A 24,591-nucleotide genomic window follows, 5' to 3' on the forward strand; every position below is an offset into this window, starting at 1 on the left:
TTTGGTCCCAGCTCTCTGCAGGTCATTCACTAGGTCCCCCCGTGTGGTTCTGGGATTTTTGCTCACCGTTCTTGTGATCATTTTGACCCCACGGGGTGAGATCTTGCGTGGAGCCCCAGATCGAGGGAGATTATCAGTGGTCTTGTATGTCTTCCATTTCCTAATAATTGCTCCCACAGTTGATTTCTTCAAACCAAGCTGCTTACCTATTGCAGATTCAGTCTTCCCAGCCTGGTGCAGGTCTACAATTTTGTTTCTGGTGTCCTTTGACAGCTCTTTGGTCTTGGCCATAGTGGAGTTTGGAGTGTGACTGTTTGAGGTTGTGGACAGGTGTCTTTCATACTGATAACAAGTTCAAACAGGTGCCATTAATACAGGGAACGAGTGGAGGACAGAGGAGCCTCTTAAAGAAGAAGTTACAGGTCTGTGAGAGCCAGAAATCTTGCTTGTTTGTAGGTGACCAAATACTTATTTTCCACCATAATTTGCAAATAAATTCATTAAAAATCCTACAATGTGATTTTCTGGATTTTCTTTTCTCAATTTGTCTGTCATAGTTGACGTGTACCTATGATGAAAATTACAGGCCTCTCTCATATTTTTAAGTGGGAGAACTTGCACAATTGGTGGCTGACTAAATACTTTTTTCCCCCACTGTATATAGTGCACTACTTTAGACCAGAGAATGGCACCCTATTCCATATATAGTGCACTACTTTAGACCAGAGAATGGCACCCTATTCCCTATATAGTGCACTACTTTAGACCAGAGAATGGCACCCTATTCCCTATATGGTGCACTACTTTAGACCAGAGAATGGCACCCTATTCCCTATATAGTGCACTACTTTAGACCAGAGAATGGCACCCTATTCCCTATATGGTGCACTACTTTAGACCAGAGAATGGCACCCTATTCCATATATAGTGCACTACTTTAGACCAGAGAATGGCACCCTATTCCCTATATAGTGCACTACTTTAGACCAGAGAATGGCACCCTATTCCATATATAGTGCACTACTTTAGACCAGAGAATGGCACCCTATTCCCTATATAGCGCACTACTTTTAGCCGCATGGGCCCTGGTCAAAAGTAGTACTGGTGCCATTTGTAGGGCGGAGAACGCTAAAGGAATCCCAATTTTATATAAAGAAAAACTAAATGCATCAGGTGACTCGTATTTTCCTTCTACTTTCTGTTAGATTAATTTGTATTTTAAGAATAATGACTAAAGGATTTCACCCCAAATACAGTATAAATGTTAGAATTATCATGTAGTGTCAACCCACTAACAGAGGGGGCGGTACTAACCATTCAAGGGGGAAGGGGAAGGCGGAAACTGTTTAGAAAAGCCACCTAAAGGTGGGAGGAGTCAAGTTCAGGAGGTATAAAACTGAGTGTATGTGTTTTTGGCACTAGAGCTCTCCATGAATAGAAATACAGATAATACTTGTGGGTTGTGGACCTTGAATCATTGATGATTAAAACCAGAGCCTTACAACCTCTGGTAATGATTCAAGCTTAGGTTGAATTAGAGATAGAAATTCTCTTGACACTTTCTGAACAGGAACGCCCCTGTCTGGGTTGATCGTGTAGCGATGATGCTCATGTAATTAAATCTGTCTTCTGGTAGATGGAAAGGCTTTCCCCAAAACCTTCTCGATAAAATGTTAACTACAAAGTAGCCTCTGCCTACCTGGAAGAATTATATCATGATTATTTGCATAAATCCAGTGGCCATTTGTTTTGCAAACTCTGCAAATCACATGAGAGCTACAGAAACATCACTAACCAATCAAAGGTCTCTGGCTGGTGTCCAGTTGAATGAAAGAGTAACTACACCCAAAAATGAAAATCTATTAGATTTTTACCATACCTCCTGATGAGAGATCTCCTGATGTGGGTGAAGCATTGTTGTGGACTTAGAACATCCAATTGTGGAGTTTTTCTATAAAAATTAAAAATAAAATGATTTTGAAAAACAAAAAGGTGGGAACTGTTAGTAACCCTCAACAAAACGGAATCAGACAAAAAATAAAATAGGACCTTACATTTGGGACACAGCCCCCATCTCAGCCCCAACATAATCCAGGTAAAGTCAGGAATTCCCCAGAGCAGCTGTCTAGGCCCATTACTTTCAATCTTTACTAATGACATGCCACTGGCTTTGAGTAAAGCCAGAGTGTGTATGTATGCGGATGACTGAACACTATACATGTCAGCTACTACAGCGACTGAAATGACTGCAGCACTAAACAAAGAGCTGCAGTTAGTTTCAGAATGGGTGGCAAGGAATAAGTTGGTCCTAAATATTTCTAAAACTAAAAGCATTGTATTTGGGACAAATCATTCACTAAATCCTAAACCTCAACTAAATCCTGTAATAAATAATGTGGAAATTGAGCAAGTTGAGGTGACTAAACTGCTTGGAGTAACCCTGGATTGTAAACTGTCATGGTCAAAACATGTTGATACAACAGTAGCTAAGATGGGGAGAAGTCTGTCCATAATAAAGCGCTGCTCTACCTTCTTAACAGCACTATCAACAAGGCAGGTCCTACAGGCCCTAGTTTGGTCACACCTGAACTACTGTTCAGTAGTGTGGTCAGGTGCCACAAAGAGGGAATTAGGAAAATTGCAATTGGCTCAGAACAGGGCAGCATAGCTGGCCCTTGGATGTACACAGAGAGCTAATATTAATAATATGCATGTCAATCTCTCCTGGCTCAAAGTGGAGGAGATTGACTTCATCACTACTTGTATTTGTGAGAGGTATTGACATGTTGAATGCACCGAGCTGTCTGTTTAAACGACTAGCACACTGCTCAGACACCCATGCATACCCCACAAGACATGCCACCAGAGGTCTCTTCACAGTCCCCAAGTCCCAGAACAGACTATGGGAGGCGCACAGTACTACATAGAGCCATGACTACATGGAACTCTATTCCACATCAGGTAATTGATGCAAGCAGTAGAATCAGATTTAAAAAACATATAAATACACCTTATGGAACAGCGGGGACTGTGAAGAGACACACACATAGGCACAGACACACACACACACGATAACATACGCACTATACACACACGTACACATGGATATTGTGTTGTAGATACAGTACCAGTCAAAAGTTGACATCCACTCATTGCAGGGTTTTCTTTATTTTTACTATTTTCTACATTGTAGAATAATAGAAGACATCAGAACTATGAATTAACACATATGGAATCATGTAGTAACCAAAAAAGAGTTAAACAAATCAAAATATATTTTAGATTTTTCAAAGTAGCCACCCTTTGCCATGATGACAGCTTTGCACACTTTTGGCATTCTCTCAACCATCTTCATGAGGTAGTCACCTGGAATACATTTCAATTAACAGGTGTGCCTTCTTAAAAGTTAATTTGTGGAATTTATTTCCTTCTTAATGCGTTTGAGCCAATCAGTTGTGTTGTGACAAGGTAGGGGTGGTATACAGAAGATAGCCCTATTTGGTCAAAGACCAAGTCCATATTATGGCAAGAACAGCTCAAATAAGCAAAGAGAAACGACAGTCCATCACTACTTCAAGAAATGAAGGTCAGTCAATATGGAACATTTCAAGAACTTTTAAAGTTTCTTCAAGTGCAGTTGCAAAAACCATCAAGTGCTTTGATGAAACTGGCTTTCATGAGTTAAATGCACCTCAGATTGCAGCCCAAATAAATGCTTCACAGAGTTCAAGTAACAGAAACATCAACATCAACTGTTCAGAAGAGACTCCGTGAAATCAGGCCTTCATGGTCGAATTGCTGCAAAGAAACCACTACTAAAAGACACCAATAAGAAGAAGAAACTTGCTTGGGCCAAGAAACACAAGCAATGGACATTAGATCATTGGAAATCTGTCCTTTGGTCTGATGAGTCCAATTATTTGATTTTTGGTTCCAACAGCCATGTCTTTGTGAGATGCAGAGTAGGTGAATGGATGATCTCTGCATGTGTGGCTCCCTCCGTGAAGCATGGAGGAGGAGGTGTGATGGTGTGGGGGTGCTTTGCTGGTGACATTGTCAGTGATTTATTTACAATTCAAGGCACACTTAACCAGCATGGCTACCACAGCATTCTGCAGCGATCATTTGATTTTCAACAGGACAATGACCCAAAACACACCTCAAGGCTGTGTAAGGGCTATTTGACCAATAAGGAGTGATTGAGTGCTGCATCAGATGGCCTTCACCCTAGCTCCCCAATGAGATAGGGTGCAGGCCAGGAAGCAGGCTGTTAGCCAGCCTGTCAGCTTAGTGGAGTCTGCCCCTAGCACAGTCAGTGTAGTCAGCTCAGCTATCCCCATTGAGACCGTGTCTGTGCCATGCTGGTGTTTGTGCCTCGATCTAGGTTGAGCAAAACTAAACATGGAATCAAGAGCTCCTCCATTCCTGTCATTATTGAAAGAGATTGTGATATCTCACATCTCAAAATAGGGCTACTTAATGTTAGATCCCTCACTTCCAAGGCAGTTATGGTCAATGAACTAATCACTGATCATAATCTTGATATGATTGGCCAGACTGAAACATGGCTTAAGCCTGATGAATTTACTGTGTTAAATAAGGCCTCTCCTCCTGGTTACACTAGTGACCATATACCGCAAAGGCGGAGGTGTTGCTAACATTTACGATAGCAAATGTCAATTTACCCTCCCAAAAATGACTGCGTTTTCGTCTTTTGAGCTTCTAGTCATGAAATCTCTGTGGATGGTTTGTCCTCTGTACGTTTCGGCGTTCCTCAAGGTTCCGTTTTAGGACCACTATTGTTTTCACTATATATTCTACCTCTTGGTGATGTCATTCGGAAACACAATGTTAACTTTCATTGCTATGCGGACGACACACAGCTCTACATTTCAATGAAACATGGTGAAGCCCCAAAATTGCCTACCCTGGAAGCCTGTGTTTTAGGCATAAGGAAATATTTTACTTTTAAACTCGGACAAAACAGAGATGCTAGTTCTAGGTCCCAAGAAACAGAGATCTTCTGTTGGATCTGACAATTAATCTTGATGGTTGTACAGTCTGAAAAAAAACTGAAGGACGTCTGCGTTACTCTGGACCCTGATCTCTCTTTTGACGAACATATCAAGAATATTTCAAGGACAGCTTTTTTCCATCTTCGTAACATTGCAAAAATCAGAAACTTTTTGTCCAAAAATGATGTGGAAAAGACAGTCCATGCTTTTGTCACTTCTAGATTAGACTACTGCAGTGCTCTACACTCCGGCTACCCAGATAAAGCACTAAATACACTTCAGTGCTAAACACGGCTGCTAGAATCTTGACTAGAACCAAAAAATTTGATCATATTACTCCAGTGCTACCCTCTCTACACTGGCTTCCTGTTAAGGCTAGGGCTGATTTCAAGGTTTTACTGCTAACCTACAAAGCATTACATGGGCTTGTTCCTACCTATCTCTCTGATTTGGTCCTGCCGTACATACCTACACGTACGCTACAGTCACAAGATGCAGGCCTCCTTATTGTCCCTAGAATTTCTAAGCAAACAGCTGGAGGCAGAGCTTTCTCCTATAGAGCTCAATTTTTATGGAATGGTCTGCCTATCCATGTGAGAGACGCAGACTAGGTCTCGACCTTTATGTCTTTACTGAAGACTCATCTCTTCAGTAGGTCCTATGATTGAGTGTAGTTTGGCCCAGGGGTGCGAAGTTGAACGGCAAGGCACTGGAGCAACAAACCGCCCTTGCTGTCTCTGCCTGGCCGGTTCCCCTCTCTCCACTGGGATTCTCTGCCTCTGACCCTATTACGGGGGCTGAGTCACTGGCTTACTAGTGCTCTTCCATGCCGTCCCTAGGAGGGGTGCATCACTTGAGTGGGTTGAGTCACTGACGTGATCTTCCTGTCGGGTTTGTCGCTCCCTCGGGCTCGTGCAGTGGAGGAGATCTTCGTGGGCTATACTCAGCCTTGTCTCAGGGTAGTAGGTTGGTGGGCTATACTCAGCCTTGTCTCAGGGTAGTAGGTTGGTGGTCTGTTGATATCCCTCTGGTGGTGTGGGGGCTGTGCTTTGGCAAAGTGGGTGGGGTTATATCCTGCCTGGTTGGCCCTGTCCGGGGCTATCGTCGGACGGGGCCACAGTGTTTCCCGACCCCCCGTCTCAGCCTCCAGTAGCTATGCTGCAATAGTCTATGTGCCGGGGGGCTAGGGTCAGTCTGTTATATCTGGTGTTATTCTCCTGTCTTATCCGGTGTCCTGTGTGAATTTAAGTATGCCCTAGGACCATTCCTCAGGACTACCTGGCCTGATGACTCCTGGCTGTCCCCAGTCCACCTGGTCGTGCTACTGCTCCAGTTTCCACTCTTCTGCCTGCGGCTATGGAACCCTGACCTGTTCACTGGACGTGCTACCTTGTCCCAGACCTGCTGTTTTCAACTCTCTCTCTCTACCACACCTGCTATTTCAACCTCTAAATGCCCGGCTATGAAAAGCCAAGTGATGTTTACTCCTGATGTACTGACCTGTTGCAACCTCTACAACCACTGTGATTATTATTTAACCCTGCTGGTCATCTATGAACATTTGAACATCTTGGAGATAAATCTGGCCTTAATGGCCATGTACTGTTATAATCTCCACCCAGCACAGCCAGAGGAGGACTGGCCACCCCTCAGAGCCTGGTTCCTCTCTAGGTTTCTTCCTAGGTTTCTGCCTTTCTAGGGAGTTTTTCCTAGCCACCATGCTTCTACATCTGCATTGCTTGCTGTTTGGTGTTTTAGGCTGGGTTTCTGTATAGCACTTTGTGACATCTGCTGATGTAAAAAGGGCTTTATAAATACATTTGATTGATTGATTGATTGATTGATTGATTGATTGATGACCTGGCCTCCAAAATCACCCGACCTCAACCCAATTGAGATGGTTTGGGATGAGTTGGACCGCAGTGTGAAGGAAAAGCAGCCAACAAATGCACAGCATATGTGGGAACTCCTTCAAGACTGTTGGAAAAGCATTCCAGGTGAAGCTTGTTGAGAGAATGCCAAGAGTGTGCAAAGCTGTCATCAAGGCAAAGGATTGCTACTTTGAAGAAACTCAAATATAAAATATATTTTGATTTGTTTAACACTTTTTTAGTTACTACATGATTCCATATGTGTTATTTCATAGTTTTGATGTCTTCACTATTATTCTACAATGTAGAAAATAGTAAAAAAAAATAAGAAAAACCCTGGAATGAGTAGGTGTGTCCAAACTTTTGACTGGTACTGTATGTGGTAGTGGTGGAGTAGGGGCCTGATTGCACACAGTGTGTTGTGAAATATGTTATGAATGTATTCTAATGTTTTAAAAATTGTATAACTGCCTTAATTTTGCCAGCCCCCAGGAAGAGTAGCTGCTGCTAATGGGGATCCATAATAAATACACATCTCTCCAAAACCCCAGAGTCAGCCAAAGCCTCAAATCCAGGTCCACGTCATATCAAGACAACACATTATGCTTCATCATTCAAGGGACTCCCCTGGAATCATCTCCGAATAGGCACCAGTTCAACTCTGGGCTCTGAGTCGTGGCTGGCACAGTAAACCGGCCTCCCCTGGAATCATCTCCGAATAGGCACCAGTTCAACTCTGGGCTCTGAGTCGTGGCTGGCACAGTAAACCGGCCAGGCCTCGGGTACCTATTGTTCCTGCGCTGTGATGTACCTTGTTATACAGCCACCACGACAGGTCTGTGTGTCACAGTGGACATACAGTGCATTCGGAAATGATTCTTCCCCATTGACTTTTTCCACATTTTGTTACATTAAAGCCTTATTTTAAAATGGATTAAATTAATTTTTGTACCCCTCACCAATCAACACACAATACCCCATAATGACAAAGCCAAAACAGGTTTTGATGGAGACCTGACGGCACACAGCAAATTTCACACACAGCTCTTGGGTCCGTTTAACAAAATAAAAATAATAATTTGCTACAATTTCTAAAAACTTTGTCATTTGCTTTGTCATTATGGGGTACAGTGTGTAGATCCATTTTAGAATAAGGCTGTAATGTAACAAGGGGTCTGAATACTTTCCGAATGCACTGTACATACTGTTACATGAAGCAGAAAGAGAGAGAAGAAGCTATAGAACTGCATTAATGTCTACATTGGTTTTTGCCATGTTTATGATATTATGTGAGCTAAACATTAATTAAGACAACAACAAAAAATACTTCAATCCATGTTAAGGACAAATCTACATGGAAATCAAATACTGTAGAATTCCATGATTTCCTATGGAGGACGGCCAGTAAACCGCTTCTCTAATGTCACCCTGCTCCCTGTAGTACTGGTCAGAAGTAGTGCACTATGTAAGGAACAGGGTGACATTTGGGACATCAGGGACGGGCCTAAGGATGAAACAGACATAACTAGGCCTATCCCAAAACCGCTTCCCTGGGAATCACATGCATCACGGAAGGCTGTGTGTGGTCTGACCAGCTACTAGGAAGGCTGTGTGTGGTCTGACCAGCTACTAGGAAGGCTGTGTGTGGTCTGACCAGCTACTAGGAAGGCTGTGTGTGGTCTGACCAGCTACTAGGAAGGCTGTGTGTGGTCTGACCAGCTACTAGGAAGGCTGTGTGTGTGTGTGGTCTGACCAGCTACTAGGAAGGCTGTGTGTGTGTGTGGTCTGACCAGCTACTAGGAAGGCTGTGTGTGTGGTCTGACCAGCTACTAGGAAGGCTGTGTGTGTGTGTGGTCTGACCAGCTACTAGGAAGGCTGTGTGTGTGTGTGGTCTGACCAGCTACTAGGAAGGCTGTGTGTGTGTGTGGTCTGACCAGCTACTAGGAAGGCTGTGTGTGGTCTGACCAGCTACTAGGAAGGCTGTGTGTGGTCTGAACAGCTACTAGGAAGGCTGTGTGTGGTCTGACCAGCTACTAGGAAGGCTGTGTGTGGTCTGACCAGCTACTAGGAAGGCTGTGTGTGTGTGTGTGTGTGTGGTCTGAACAGCTACTAGGAAGGCTGTGTGTGGTCTGACCAGCTACTAGGAAGGCTGTGTGTGGTCTGAACAGCTACTAGGAAGGCTGTGTGTGTGTGTGTGTGTGTGTGGTCTGAACAGCTACTAGGAAGGCTGTGTGTGGTCTGAACAGCTACTAGGAAGGCTGTGTGTGTGTGTGGTCTGAACAGCTACTAGGAAGGCTGTGTGTGGTCTGACCAGCTACTAGGAAGGATGTGTGTGGTCTGAACAGCTACTAGGAAGGCTGTGTGTGGTCTGACCAGCTACTAGGAAGGCTGTGTGTGTGTGTGTGTGTGGTCTGAACAGCTACTAGGAAGGCTGTGTGTGGTCTGAACAGCTACTAGGAAGGCTGTGTGTGTGTGTGGTCTGAACAGCTACTAGGAAGGCTGTGTGTGGTGTGACCAGCTACTAGGAAGGCTGTGTGTGGTCTGAACAGCTACTAGGAAGGCTGTGTGTGGTCTGACCAGCTACTAGGAAGGCTGTGTGTGTGTGTGTGGTCTGAACAGCTACTAGGAAGGCTGTGTGTGTGTGTGGTCTGACCAGCTACTAGGAAGGCTGTGTGTGGTCTGACCAGCTACTAGGAAGGCTGTGTGTGTGTGTGTGTGTGGTCTGAACAGCTACTAGGAAGGCTGTGTGTGGTCTGACCAGCTACTAGGAAGGCTGTGTGTGGTCTGAACAGCTACTAGGAAGGCTGTGTGTGGTCTGAACAGCTACTAGGAAGGCTGTGTGTGGTCTGACCAGCTACTAGGAAGGCTGTGTGTGTGTGTGGTCTGAACAGCTACTTGTCCTATTCCAAAACTGCGTAACATGAATCCAGAAAGACCAGGCGAGTAACACGCTGATTCAACAGGATAATCAGGAGACGTGTTGCTCTTCCTCAATGCTGCTTTCACAGTGTAATCCAGAGAGAACCCTAGTCTCTCTCAATAGGGGTACAAGCCTCCCCATAGGAGGGAGCTTTATAACACAGATCTGACAGAGCTCACAGCCAGGCCTCCTGCCCGTCTGTCTATCAGTGGGGCCTCCAGCCAGGCCTCCTGCCCGTCTGTCTATCAGTGGGGCCTCCAACCAGGCCTCCTGCCTATCAGTGGGGCCTCCAGCCAGGCCTCCTGCCCGTCTGTCTATCAGTGTGGCCTCCAGCCAGGCCTCCTGCCCGTCTGTCTATCAGTGGGGCCTCCAGCCAGGCCTCCTGCCCGTCTGCCTATCAGTGGGGCCTCCAGCCAGGCCTCCTGCCCGTCTGTCTATCAGTGGGGCCTCCAACCAGGCCTCCTGCCTATCAGTGGGGCCTCCAGCCAGGCCTCCTGCCCGTCTGTCTATCAGTGGGGCCTCCAGCCAGGCCTCCTGCCCGTCTGTCTATCAGTGGGGCCTCCAGCCAGGCCTCCTGCCCGTCTGCCTATCAGTGGGGCCTCCAGCCAGGCCTCCTGCCCGTCTGCCTATCAGTGGTGCCTCCAGCCAGGCCTCCTGCCCGTCTGTCTATCAGTGGGGCCTCCAACCAGGCCTCCTGCCTATCAGTGGGGCCTCCAGCCAGGCCTCCTGCCCGTCTGTCTATCAGTGGGGCCTCCAGCCAGGCCTCCTGCCCGTCTGTCTATCAGTGGGGCCACCAGCCAGGCCTCCTGCCTGTCTGTCTATCAGTGGGGCCTCCAGCCAGGCCTCCTGCCCGCCTGTCTATCAGTGGGGCCTCCAGCCAGGCCTCCTGCCCGCCTGTCTATCAGTGGGGCCTCCAGCCAGGCCTCCTGCCCGCCTGTCTATCAGTGGGGCCTCCAGCCAGGCCTCCTGCCCGTCTGTCTATCAGTGGGGCCTCCAGCCAGGCCTCCTGCCTATCAGTGGGGCCTCCAGCCAGGCCTCCTGCCCGCCTGTCTATCAGTGGGGCCTCCAGCCAGGCCTCCTGCCCGCCTGTCTATCAGTGGGGCCTCCAGCCAGGCCTCCTGCCCGTCTGTCTATCAGTGGGGCCTCCAACCAGGCCTCCTGCCTATCAGTGGGGCCTCCAGCCAGGCCTCCTGCCCGTCTGTCTATCAGTGGGACTCTCTGCTCCCTCTCTCTGTCTGCATGCTACGGACATGCTCCGCTAGCCATGTCAGTTCAGTCCCTTCACATGACTTAGATCAGTGTGATTATCCCATTCAGTGTTTCCTCTTATGGATTCAGTCAGTTAGGATTTAAACTGCAGAAATAGGAGATTCCTAAATGCACACAAAGCAGCCTTAGATACAATCTAGGCCTAACAGAGAGCACCTGTTAATCCATGACAGGCTAATTAAAGCACTGATCCCCTGGGCATGCGTGTCCCTGTAGGTGGAGGACATTATGTATGGTTGGGACTCTGCATAGCCCTGGGGGATATAACTCCAGTAGAGTAAATCCATTTATAAAATAAAAAAATAATTATTATTAAATCCATTTGAATTCAATCACTTTTTGAAAGAATCCCTTTTGATTTAAACAAACAAAAAAAACTTTCCATACATGTTTGCCCATGGAAGAAGTGGTCAGAAAGGGACTTTTTTTTTTTACCTGAACGCCAAAACATTCAGGAGTTAAAACGTGCTCCAGGTAGACCTGTTTTAAATACCTTCATCACTGAAAAATAGAACTGGTTGAAGTTGATATCATATAAATACATTTAAACAGTGTTGTCAAACAATATCATTTTTGTGAAAAAAATATTTAATGAAAAATTGTCGTTTTTAAACCATCAAAGTCAATAATCTACAAACGTGTAAACTCGCATATGTAGCAGCTTAGACCCTATTCCACATCTGAGGGTTTTGTGTTCATCAGTTGAGACAGCATGCTCTTGAATACAGGGTGGGTGTCTTTTCAACTATAGAAATCATAGACTGGACCTATCCTTCAGACCACTGCAATTTAGCTGGTAGACCATTGAAAATTAACTGAACTACATTTGCTACACAGGATTTTTTTTTAGAATTTTTGAATTGTAATTTCAGATGTCCATAATAGTGGAATGAAAGTGTTTCACAGCACTACTTACCCGCCAGTGTTGTGATTGGCTGTTATTTTCACCTATTGATTTCTCCCACCGGAGTGGCAACTGAGGTCAAAATGGGAAATCTGTTTTGATTGTGTGGCTGTGTTATCTAGTGGAAATCAGGTAAAAAAACACAACATACAACAATAAAGATTTTACTGAGTTACAGTTCATACGTCACCCACCACCTCGTTTCAGTCTTATGTAGCAACATTATAAATTGTTATATTTACATTGGATAAGAGTACAGACTCACAAAATGGTATATCATACACTACAGTTGAGGAACAATGGGAAAGTAATCCTGCTTTGAAAGTTGATAAACGTGTAACAACACCTTTGTAAAAATGGCCCTTGAATGTTTTGGTACACCTACTGGAGAAAGCTTTGTCGACACCCATTCAGCATCGTTCACACCCTCTTAAGCCTTAGCCCAACCCATCTCTTTAAGGATTCACCTGTGAGGCCATGTGCTAAACAGAGGGAGTAAGTTAGTGTAGTAAACAACCGAAGAATTCAAGACTAAAAGTGGTGAAAGTAGTAGCAAAAACACACTTTAGTCCTTGGCCTATATCCTAATCTGACTTTGGTGCAGGTCATATTCTTCACATTAGTCTCTGGTAAACACACACTATATCAAATAAAATATAAGTGTATTTGTCACATGCATAGGATATAATGACTTATGACCCAAGAACAGCTCAGTTAATCCCTACCTTTGTGTCGCTGAGTTGTCATAATGCTGCATCAAATGTACATTATCCCAGGGGCATTGGCAGACACAATGTAAGTAACTTTATGTATGTCCCTCTAACTGCCCTGAATAGCTCTGCTGATCCTACAGCTATTGTATGCAGTAATCATGTGCCTATGAACCAGAGTTATACTGTTAGCACTGAGGCGGTGTGCCCTAGTAGGAAGTCCACTGTGTGCAGCTCACCCTGCACTATCAGCTCCAATATAAATAACATGAGCATGTCTACTTCTGATAAGCTTCCCAGTAAAGCATTAAAAACAATTATGAAACCAAGAAAAGTGCCAAAAATATCCCATATTAACATACACTACCAGTCAAAAGTTTGGACACACCTACTCATTCAAGGGGTTTTATTTAGATTTTTTTTTTACATCATAGAATAATAGTGAAGACATCAAAACTATGAAATAACACATATGGAATCATGTAGTAACCAAAAAAGTGTTAAACAAATCAAAATATATTTTATATTTGAGATTCTTTAAATAGCCACCCTTTGCCTTGATGACAGCTTTGCACACTTTTGGCATTCTCTCAACCAGCTTCATGAGGTTGTCACCTGGAATGCATTTCAATTAACAGGTGTACCTTCTTAAAAGTACATGTGTGGTGTGACAAGGTAGGGGGGTATACAGAAGATAGTTATATTTGGTAAAAGACCAAGTCCATATTATGGCAAGAACAGCTCAATTAAGCAAAGAGAAACAACAGTCCATCATTACTTTAAGACATGAAGGTCAGTCAATACGGAATATTTCAAGAACTTTCAAAGTTTCTTCAAGTGCAGTCGCAAAAACCATCAATCGGTATGATAAAACTGGTTCTCATGAGGACTGCCACAAGAAAGGAAGACCCAGAGTTACCTCTGCTGCAGAGGATAAGTTCATTAGAGTTACCAGCCTCAGATATTGCAGCCTAAATAAATGCTTCAGAGTTCAAGTAACAGACACATCTCAACATCAACTGTTCAGAGGGGACTGTGTGAATCAGGCCTTCATGGTCGAATTGCTGCAAAGAAACCACTACTAAAGGACACCAATAAGAAGAAGAGACCTGCTTGGGCCAAGAAACATGAGAAATTGACAGACTGGTGGAAATGTGTCCTTTGGTCTGGAGTCGAAATGTAAGATTTTTGGTTCAAACTGCCGTGTCTGGTGAGACGCGGTGTGGGTGAACAGATGATCTCCGCATGTGTAGTTCCCACCGTAAACAATGGAGGAGGTGGTGTTATGGTGTGGGGGTGCTTTGCTGCTGACACTGTCTGTGATTTATTTAGAATTCAAGGTACACAACCAGCATGGCTACCACAGCATTCTGCAGCGATACGCCATCCCATCTGGTTTGGGCTTAGTGGGACTCATTTGTTTAACAGGACAATGACCCAACACACCTCCAGGCTGTGTAAGGGCTATTTTACCAAGAAGGAGAGTGATAGAGTGCTGCATCAGATGACCTGGCCTCTGATGTGGATTTTTGGATTGGTGCATCTCTGTTGCTAAGCAAGAACTTGGTTGGTTCCTCTCACTGGGTTTGTGTTTGTGTGTGTGTGTGTGTGAGAGAGAGAGAAATGGGCATCTGACCTGTCTTCGGGTCAAAATCTACAGTTGTCTTATCTTATCAGTGACTGAAACCAGACTGTTGCCCTGTGGCTCTCCTTAGGCAGATCCCTGGAACGAGCCATGGTTGAACAGAGTTCAGGCTAAACCCTTTGTCTCTCCTTGGGCGTCTTCCTGATGAATTACAGCATGACGGGTGGGAGAGAGGGGTTAGGCTTGGGTATGTTTGAAAGATTGATTGTGGACCTGCCATGTCCACAATCAATCTCCAGGTCAAGCCAGGGTGAGCCGGGGTTGAACAGAGTTCAAACTGAACATGATTATTTACATGACAGGGCTGTTATTTTTGGATGACAAGGCTTGGTTGGTCACGCCACCATTGTTTCCAAACTGAATACATAGAAGGGGGAGAAGTCAAATTTTGCCACCATCATAAAATAAGGAAGTGGGAGGGTCAAGAGGTGCAAACTGGAGACAGTGGTGGGGGAACCAACAAGGAAGGGATTAAGCTAAAATATATGTAAAATGACTATATAAACTGAGAGGTGTGAAAGCAGATGCTCTGCAGACCACCTCAGCTTTGTCTAATTGTAATAAAGTATATCTTAAAAATTCTACAAAACTCTGGAAATACTTTGTTTGCTTGATAATTTTCTACAACACCTCCACAATCCCCCGACCTCAACCCAATTGAGATGGTTTGGGATGAGTTGGACCGCAGAGTGAAGGAAAAGCAGCCAATAAGTGCTCAGCATATGTGGGAACTCCTTCAAGACTGTTGGAAAAGCATTCCAGGTGAAGCTGGTTGAGAAAATGCCAAGTGTGCAAAGCTGTCATCAAGGCAAAGGGTGGCTATGTGAAGACTCTCAAATATAAAAGATATATTTGTTTAACACATTTTTGGTTACTAAATGATTCCATATGTGTTATTTCATAGTTTTGATGTCTTCTCTATTATTCTACAATGTAAAAATTAAGAAAAACCCTTGAATGAGTAGGTGTGTCCAAACTTTTGACTGGTACTGTATGTAGCCTAAGAAACATGGTTCATGAAGACAACTTGCTTGTAACAGATGACATTCACATTCTGACTATCTCTGAAACTCACTTAGATAATACCTTAGATGAATACAGTGGTAGCAATACATGGTTATAACAAATACCGAAAACACAGAAATGCCAATGGGGGCGATGTTGCGGTCTATATTAAGAACCATATATTATTATTAGGCTGGGCATACAATACGTTTTGAAGTGATTCCTATGTTGTTGATGTATAGAATATATATATATGTTGGTCCGTGGTGTGTAATAAGGAGCAATCAGACGCTGCACTTGACACATTTATGAAATTGCTTCTCCCAGTTACTAATAAGCATGCACCCATTAAGAAAATGACTGTAAAAACTGTTAAATCCCCGTGGATTGATGAGGAATTGAAAATTGTGTGGTTAAGAGGGATGAGGCAAAAGGAATGGCAAATAAATCTGGCTGCACAACCGATTGGCAAACGTATTGCAAATTGAGAAATCATGTGACTAAACTGAATAAAAAGAAGAAGAAACTATACTATGAAACAAAGATAGATAGTAAAAATCTTTGGAACACCAAATGAAATTTTAGGAAAGAAGGCAAACTAAGCTCCATCATTCATTGAATCAGATGACTCATTCGTCACAAAACCGACTGATATTGCCAACTACTTTAATTATTTTTTCATTGGCAAGATTAGCAAACTTAGGCATGACATGCCAGCAACAAACACTGACACTACACGTCCAAGTATATCTGACCAAATTATGAAAGACAAGCATTGTAATTTTGAATTCCATAAAGTGAGTATGGAAGAAGTGCCATATCTTTAATTGAAGCCTACTAGAAAGTGTGTGCCTTCAGGCCTGGAGGGAAGCAAAAGTCATTCCGCTACCTAAGAATAGTAAAGCCCCCTTTACTGGCTCAAATAGTCGACCAATCAGCCTGTTCCCAACCCTTAGTAAACTTTTGAAAAATGGTGTTTGACCAGATACAATGCCATTTTACAGTAAACAAATTGACAAGACTTTCAGCACACTTATAGGGAAGGACATTCAACAAGCACGACACTTACACAAATTACTGATGATTGGCTGAGATACATTTATGATAAAAAGACCGTGGGGTCTGTTAACTACAGTGCGGCTTTTAACAATATCGATCATAGTCTGCTGCTGGAAAAACGGCTTTACACCCCCTGCTATATTGTGGATAAAGAGTTACCTGTCTAACAGAACACAGGGTGTTCTTAATGGAAGCCTATCCAACATAATCAAGAATTCCCCAGGGCAGCTGTCTAAGCCCCTTACTTTTTTTCAATCTTTACTAATGACATGCCACTGGCTTTGAGTAAAGCCAGTGTGTCTATGTATGCGGATGAATCAACACTATACATGTCGTTGACCACACACACCTAGACTAACACCGCATTAGTAGAACAACAAACAGTTGAAGTCGGAAGTTTACATACACCTTAGCCAAATACATTTAAACTCAGTTTTTCACAAATCCTGACAATTAATCCTAGTAAAAATTCTGTTTTAGGTCAGTTAGGATCACCACTTGATTTTAAGAACGTGAAATGTCAGAATAATAGTAGAGAGAATGATTTATTTTCTGCTTTTATTTCTTTCATCACATTCCCAGTGGGTCAGAAGTTTACATACACTCAATTAGTATTTGGTAGCATTGCCTTTAAATTGTTTAACTTGGGCCAAACGTTTCGGGTAGCCTTCCACAAGCTTCCCACAATAAGTTGGGTGAATTTTGGCCCATTCCTCCTGACAGAGCTGGTGTAACTGAGTCGGGTTTGTAGGCCTCCTTGCTCGCACACGCTTTTTCAGTTCTGCCCACAAATTTTCTATAGGATTGAGGTCAGGGCTTTGTGATGGCCACTCCAATACCTTGCTTCACGGTTGGGATGGTGTTCTTCGGCTTGCAAGCTCCCCCCCCTTTTCCTCCAAACAAAACGATGGTCATTATGGCCAAACAGTTCTATTTTTGTTTCATCAGACCAAAGGACATTTCTCCAAAAAGTACGATCTTTGTCCCCATGTGCAGTTGCAAACCGTAGTCTGGCTTTTTCATGGCGGTTTTGGAGCAGTGGCTTCTTCCTTGCTGAGCGCCCTTTCAGGTTATGTTGATATAGGACTCGTTTTACTGTAGATATAGATACTTTTGTACCGGTTTCCTCCAGCATCTTCACAAGGTCCTTTGCTGTTGTTCTGGGATTGATTTGCACTTTTCGCACCAAAATACGTTCATCTCTAGGAGACAGAACGCATCTCCTTCCTGAGCGGTATGACGGCTGCGTGGTCCCATGGTGTTTATACTTGCGTACTATTGTTTGTACAGATGAATGTGGTACCTTTAGGTGTTTGGAAAGGATGAACCAGACAATGTGGAGGTCTTGGCTGATTTCTTTTGATTTTCCCATGATGTCAAGCAAAGAGGCACTGAGTTTGAAGGTAGGCCTTGAAATACATCCACAGGTACACCTCCAATTGACTCAAATGATGTCAATTAGCCTATCAGAAGCTTCTAAAGCCATGACATCATTTTCTGGAATCTTCCAAGCTGTTTAAAGGCACAGTCAACTTAGTGTATGTCAACTTCTAACCCACTGGAATTGTGATACAATGAATTATAAGTGAAATAATCTGTCTGTAAACAATTGTTGGAAAAATGACTTGTGTCATGCACAAAGTAGATGTCCTAACCGACTTGCCAAAACTATAGTTTGTTAACAAGAAATTTGTGGAGTGGTTGAAAAACGAGTTTTAATGACTCCAACCTAAGTGTATGTAAACTTCCAACTTCAACTGTATAATTGTTCATTATTAATATTAAAACAAAGCAGGTAAACATGTTACATGTTAATATTTCTCTCACACCCCACACCTCCTCCTCCATGCTTCACAGTGGGAACCACACATGCAGAGATCATCCGTTCATCTAATCTGTGTCACAAAGACACAGCGGTTCGCTTTGCAACATTTCGACCATGAAGGCCTGATTAACGGAGTCTCCTCTGAACAGTTGATGTTTAGATGTGTCTGTTACTTTAACTCTTTAGTATTTATTTGGGCTGCAATCTGAGGTGCAGTTAATTGCCGATTTCCGAAGCTGGTAACTAATGAACTCATCCTCTGCAGCAGAGGTAACTCTGGGTCTTCCATTCCTGTGGCGGTCCTCATGAGAGCCAGTTTAATCATAGCGCTTGACGGTTTTTGCGACTGCACTTGAAGAAACTTTCAAAGTTCTTGAAATGTTTCAGATTGACTGACCATGTCTTAAAGCAATGATGGACTGTCATTCCTCTTTGTTTACTTGAGCTGTTCTTGCCATAATATGGACTTGGTCTTTTACCAAATAGGGCTATCTTCTGTATACCACCCCTACCTTGTCACAACTGATTGGTCAAATGCATTAAGAAGGAAAGAAATTCCACAAATTAACTTTTAACAAGGCACACCTGTCAATTGAAATTCATTCCAGGTGACTACATCATGAAGCTGGTTGAGAGAATGCCAAGTGTGCAAAGCTGTCATCAAGGCAAAGGGTGGCTACTTTGAAGAATCTCAAATATACTTTGATTTGTTTAACACTTTTTTGGTTAGTACATGAATCCATATGTGTTATTTCACAGTTTTGATGTCTTCACTATTATTCTACAATGTAGAAAATAGTAAAAATAAAGAAAAACCCTGGAATGAGTAGGTGTCCAAACTTTTGACTGGTACTAATATATATATATATATATATATATATATATATATATATATATATATATATAAATACACACAGTGCCTTCGGAAAGTATTCAGACCTTGACTTTTTCCACATTTTGTTAGGTTAAAGCCTTATTCTAAAAGTGATTAAATTGTTCCCGCCCCCTCAATCTACACACAATACCCCATAATTTTAAAGCAAAAAATGGTTAAGAAATGTTTTTCATATATAAAGAAATAATGAAATATCACATTTACATAGTATTCAGACCCTTTATTCAGTACTTTGTTGAAGCACCTTTGGCAGCACCTCCAGCATCGAGTCTTCTTGGGTATTACGCTACAAGCTTGGCACACCTGTATTTGAGGAGTTTCTCCCATTCTTCTCTGCAGATCCTCTCAAGCACGGTCAGGTTGGATGGGGAGCGTTGCTACACAGCTATTTTCAGGTGTCTTCAGAGATTTCGATCGGGTTCAAGTCCGGGCTCTGGCTGGGCCACTCAAGGACATTCAGAGACTTTTCCCGAAGTCTCTCCTGCATCGTCTTGGCTGTGTGCTTAGGGTCGTTGTCCTGTTGGAAGGTGAACATACACCCCAGTCTGAGGTCCTGAGCGCTCTGGAGCAGGTTTTCATCAAGGATATCGCGGTACTTTGCTCCTTTCATTTTTCCCCTCGATCCTGACTAGTCTCCCAGTCCCTGCCGCTGAAAAACATCCCCACAGCATGATGCTGCCTCCACCATGCTTCACCGTAGGGATGGTGCCAGGTTTCTTCCAGACGTGACACTTGGCATTCAGGCCAAAGAGTTCAATCTTGGTTTCATCAGACCAGAGAATCTTGTTTCCCATGGTCTGAGAGTCTTTAGGTGCCCTTTGGCAAACTCCAAGCGGGATGTCATGTGCCTTTTACTGAGGAGTGGCTTCTGTCTGGCCACTCTACCATAAAGGCCTAATTGGTTGAGTGCTGCAGAGATGGTTGTCCTTCTGGAAGGTTCTCCCATCTCCACAGATGAAGTCTAGAGCTCTGTCAGAGTGACAATTGGGTTCTTGGTCACCTCCCTGACCAAAGCCCTTCTCCCCCGATTGCTCAGTTTGGCCGGGTGGCCAGCCCTTGGAATAGTCTTGGTGGTTCCAAACTTCTTCCATTTAAGAATGATGGAGGCCACTGTGTTCTTGGGGACCCTCAATGCTGCAGAAATGGTTTGGTACCCTTCCCCAGATCTGTGCCTCGACACAATCCTGTCTCGGACCTCTACGGACAATTCCTTTGACCTCACAGCTTGGTTTTTGCTTTGACATGCACTGTCAACTGTGGGACCTTATATAGACAGCTGTGTGCCTTTCCAAATAATGTCCAATTAATTGAATTTACCACAAGTGGACTCAAATCAAGTTTAAAAAAAACATCTCAAGGATGATCATCTCAAGGATGCAACTGAGCTCAATTTCAAGTCTCACCTGCCAAGGCAGCAGCTACTCTTCCTGGGGTCCAGCAAAATTCAGGCAGTTATAAATTTTTTAAAAACATTACAATACAGTCATAACAGATTTCACAGCACACTAAGTGTGCCCCGTCAGGCCCCTACTCCACTACCACATTTCAGCGACTGAAATGACTGCAACACTTAAAGAGTTGCAGTTAGTTTCAGAGTGGGTGGCAAGGAATAAGTTAGTCCTAAATATTTCTAAAACTAAAAGCATTGTATTTGGAACAAATCATTCACTTAACTCCAAACCTCAATTAAATAATGTGGAGATTAAGCAAGTTGAGGTGACTAAACTGCTTGGAGTAACCCTGGATTGTAAACTGTCATGGTCAAAACATATTGATACAACATTAGCTAAGATGGGGAGAAGTCTGTCTATAATAAAGCACTGCTCTACCTTCTTAACAGCACTATCAACAAGGCAGGTCCTACAGGCCCTAGTTTGGTCACACCTGGACTACTGTTCAGTAGTGTGGTCAGGTGCCACAAAGAGGGACTTAGGAAAATTGCAATTGGCTCAAAACAGGGCAGCACGGCTGGCCCATGGATGTGCGGTCCTCTGTAGCTCAATTGGTAGAGCATGGCACTTGTAACGCCAGGGTAGTGGGTTCGATCCCCGGGACCACCCATACGTAGAAATGTATGCACACATGACTGTAAGTCGCTTTGGATAAAAAGCATCTGCTAAATGGCATATTATTATTATTACATAGAGCTAACATGAATAATATGCATGTCAATCTCTCCTGGCTCAAAGTGGAGGAGAGATTGACTTCATCACTGCTTGTGTTTGTGAGAGGTGTTGACATGTTGAAAGCACCGAGCTGTCTGTTTAAACTACTAGCACACAGCTCAGACACCCACGCATACCCCACAAGACATGCCACCAGAGGTCTCTTCACAGTCCCCAAGTTCCAGAACAGACTATGGGAGGCGCACAGTACTACATAGAGCCATGACTACATGGAACTCTATTCCACATCAGGTAACTGATGCAAGCAGTAGAATCAGATTTTAAAAAACAGATAAAAATACACCTTATGGAACAGCGGGGACTGTGAAGCAACACAAACATAGACACATGCATGCACACACGATAACATATGCTCTATGCACACTTACACGTGTATTTTGTGTTGTATATATGTGGTGGTGGAGTAGGTGCCTGTTATGAATATATTATAATGTTGTTTTAAATTGTATACTGCCTTAATTTTGCTGGACCCAAGGAAGAGTAGCTGCTGCCTTGCAACATTTTCAAAATATTTGTTTTCGCTTTGTCATTATGAGGTATTGGGTGTAAACTGATGAGGGAAGAAACATATTTAAGCAATTGTAGAATAAGGCTGTAACGTAACAAAATGTGGAAAACGTAAAGGGGTCTGAATACTTTCCAAATGCACTATATGTATGCATGTATGTATGAATGTATATACAAAACACACATTATTTAAAATATATATGGGGCGGCAGGTAGCTTAGTGGTTAAGAGCATTGTGCCAGTAACCGAAAGGTGGCTGGTTCTAATCCCCGAGCCGACTAGGTGAAAAATCTGTCGATGTGCCCTTGAGCAAGGCACTTAACCCTAATTGCTAATGTAAGTCGCTCTGGATAAGAGCGTCTGCTAAATGACTAAAACAAACAAAATATATTGGTCCGTGGGCTTACAAAATGGGGCCCACGGCCACCAGTTGCCCATCCCTGATTTATAGCAATGTAGTAAAAAATAGTGTCCTCGTGTTAACCTCAGTGTACTGAACACACAGCTGAGAGGAGAGTATTAGTGATGGGGGATCACAAACCAGGAACCTTCTAGAAAACACACAGCACTGTCTTCACTGATCTCACTATAAAACCCTGAACATGCTGATCTCACTATAAAACCCTGAACATGCTGATCTCACTATAAAACCCTGAACATGCTGATCTCACTATAAAACCCTAAACATTGCACATGCTGCTTACACAGAAGCTAAACTCCACAGTATCATTGGATGTCCTTCAGTCCCAAACAACTAGCCCTTGATCGTGACTCAATTCCATTACACGTATGAGTCATTGGACGAAGGCGTCTTCTATAAGGGGGAGTTTTGTTAAGAAGACCAACACTGTCAGAACATTAACACGCATCGCTTGCGGTAAGGTTTTGGAAGCATAAGGACTTTCTTTCATATCAGCAATAAATAATTTTCAAAAAACAACGCTTGTTTACAGAGAAGACGGAAGACAGAGTAGACTACCTGTGCCAATTAGCTATCTACGTCTCCGAACACCTGTGTAAACAGAAGACAGATGCCACAAAGGTGTTGTCACTGAAAAATACTGTCCGCTACAACTGTTAAAACCAATGACTGACGAATATAAACCCTGGATTGCTGATGCTATGTATTGGCCATTGAGAGGCTTTGAAGCCACCAGTCGGCCATATTGGTTCTCCCCAGTAGCAGCAGTCCTCCAGAGGAATGAATGGAATTCTACAGTATTGAGATTAAATGTTAAGGACAAAATGACCTGTTTAAGTATTTTGTTGTTGTAGTGGGGACAGCAGCATTAGTAAAAAGAAAACACATTTGTTTCTGTTTTTAATTGTTATGTTTCGCTCAAATAATATAATTTAAAAGTATGCATTAAGGTGTCTGTAATAGAATAAACGTGTCAAAACGAATGTAGACATTAATGCATTTATATAGCTTCCAAAATATGTTTTACAATTGAGCAGTACCAAGTGCTTCAATACAGCGCCACCTGTCAGTCATCCAGGCGTTATAAACATCATCGGGTTAAAACAATAAGTGTGTATTTTGCATTTGTGAAATTATTTTGATGTGATATGAAAGTAACGTTTGGGGATTGATGTTTCTAAAACCTTACCGATGGGAGTATTATGCTGTTTTGGCTTCCAGAGCCAATTCTCCTTTAAAACAGAACATGTAACGTTAGACTCCTTTAGTCTATTATTGGGCTAACATACAACGAGCGTCCCTCAACCTAGTTAGCTGATTTCAACGACGACTCAGTGGAGAGCTAGCTAGCTGTTAGGTAATGCTAGCAATGGGGTGTGCTGTTTTTTAAGCTAGCATGATGAAGGTTGGCTCCAACTTCCACGTTTTATAGGTTTCAGTTTTGTACTCAGGCAGGCAACGTCGCTGTTCAACAACATAGCAACATATTCTGCGCTTTTAATTTTGAAATATAGTAGCTAATAATGTCTAGCTTTGCAGCAACGAGTGTTTGGTTTCATGTGCGGCTAACGTCAGGAGATGTGGACACGTAGCTGGCAGGGTAACGTACGTTAGCAAGCCAATGATAGCTAGCATAAGCTAGCTAGCCAAAACGACGAAGACATCCATAGAGACTAGCGCTACTCGCGATTCAAAACGGTCAAATTAGCTTCCCATCCAGTTAGCAACCAATGACAAGGTCGATAAGCTAGCAAACAGGCTACCAATGGAGTGTGTTAGTTAACGTACCTAGTTAAAACCGTAAAGGTGTTCACTCCTGCCTCGTTACAAAAATAATCCCTGTTGGAAATCCAACTAGCTACGTTAACGTTAGTCAGCGATGCGTAGCTAGATAGCCAAATATAACTTACCCAAATTGTGTCATGCGATAACAGCCGATATCACATTAATTCGACTATTTCTGTAGTTTTCATTGCGCGTCGGTCGTGTACCCTGAATGATCCAAGCTGACTCCAACCTATTCTCCAATCACCTCCCCGTTAAACTGACTCCCCAACCTATTGTCCAATCACCTCGCCTCCCCGTTAAGCTGCTCCACTGCTATTGGACAGTCTCCGCCCAAAAATGAATCACTATAGGTGAAGCAAATATTGCGGAAAGGATGTGTGGAGTATCCAATGAGCTACAATAAGACCGAGAATATCCTATACATCTATGGGAATAATTCTAAAGATTATTTTCCTGCAAAAATGTGTACCATTCAATTTGAAGCAATACTAGATAGGTGGTAGACCCTGGGCAATAATTTGCATTTTGCTGTGAGACCTGGACATTTGATTTGACAGCACCAAACACTACG

The 24,591-nt window shown here is 43.2% G+C and overlaps 1 protein-coding gene across 1 annotated transcript in view; it reads right to left on the minus strand.

The window, feature by feature from the left end:
• The window catches only part of LOC121558976 (protein FAM126B), a 152,939-nt gene extending 128,707 nt beyond the window's left edge, over positions 1–24,232 (minus strand). The window contains exon 1 of the mRNA XM_045206465.1: positions 24,143–24,232. The gene's annotated coding sequence lies outside the window, so the exon portion shown is untranslated. The remainder of the gene's footprint in view (positions 1–24,142) is intronic.
• Between the last annotated feature and the right edge of the window lie 359 nt (positions 24,233–24,591).

The sequence above is a fragment of the Coregonus clupeaformis genome, chromosome 23 (genome assembly GCF_020615455.1).
Source record: "Coregonus clupeaformis isolate EN_2021a chromosome 23, ASM2061545v1, whole genome shotgun sequence".
NCBI lineage: Eukaryota > Metazoa > Chordata > Actinopteri > Salmoniformes > Salmonidae > Coregonus > Coregonus clupeaformis.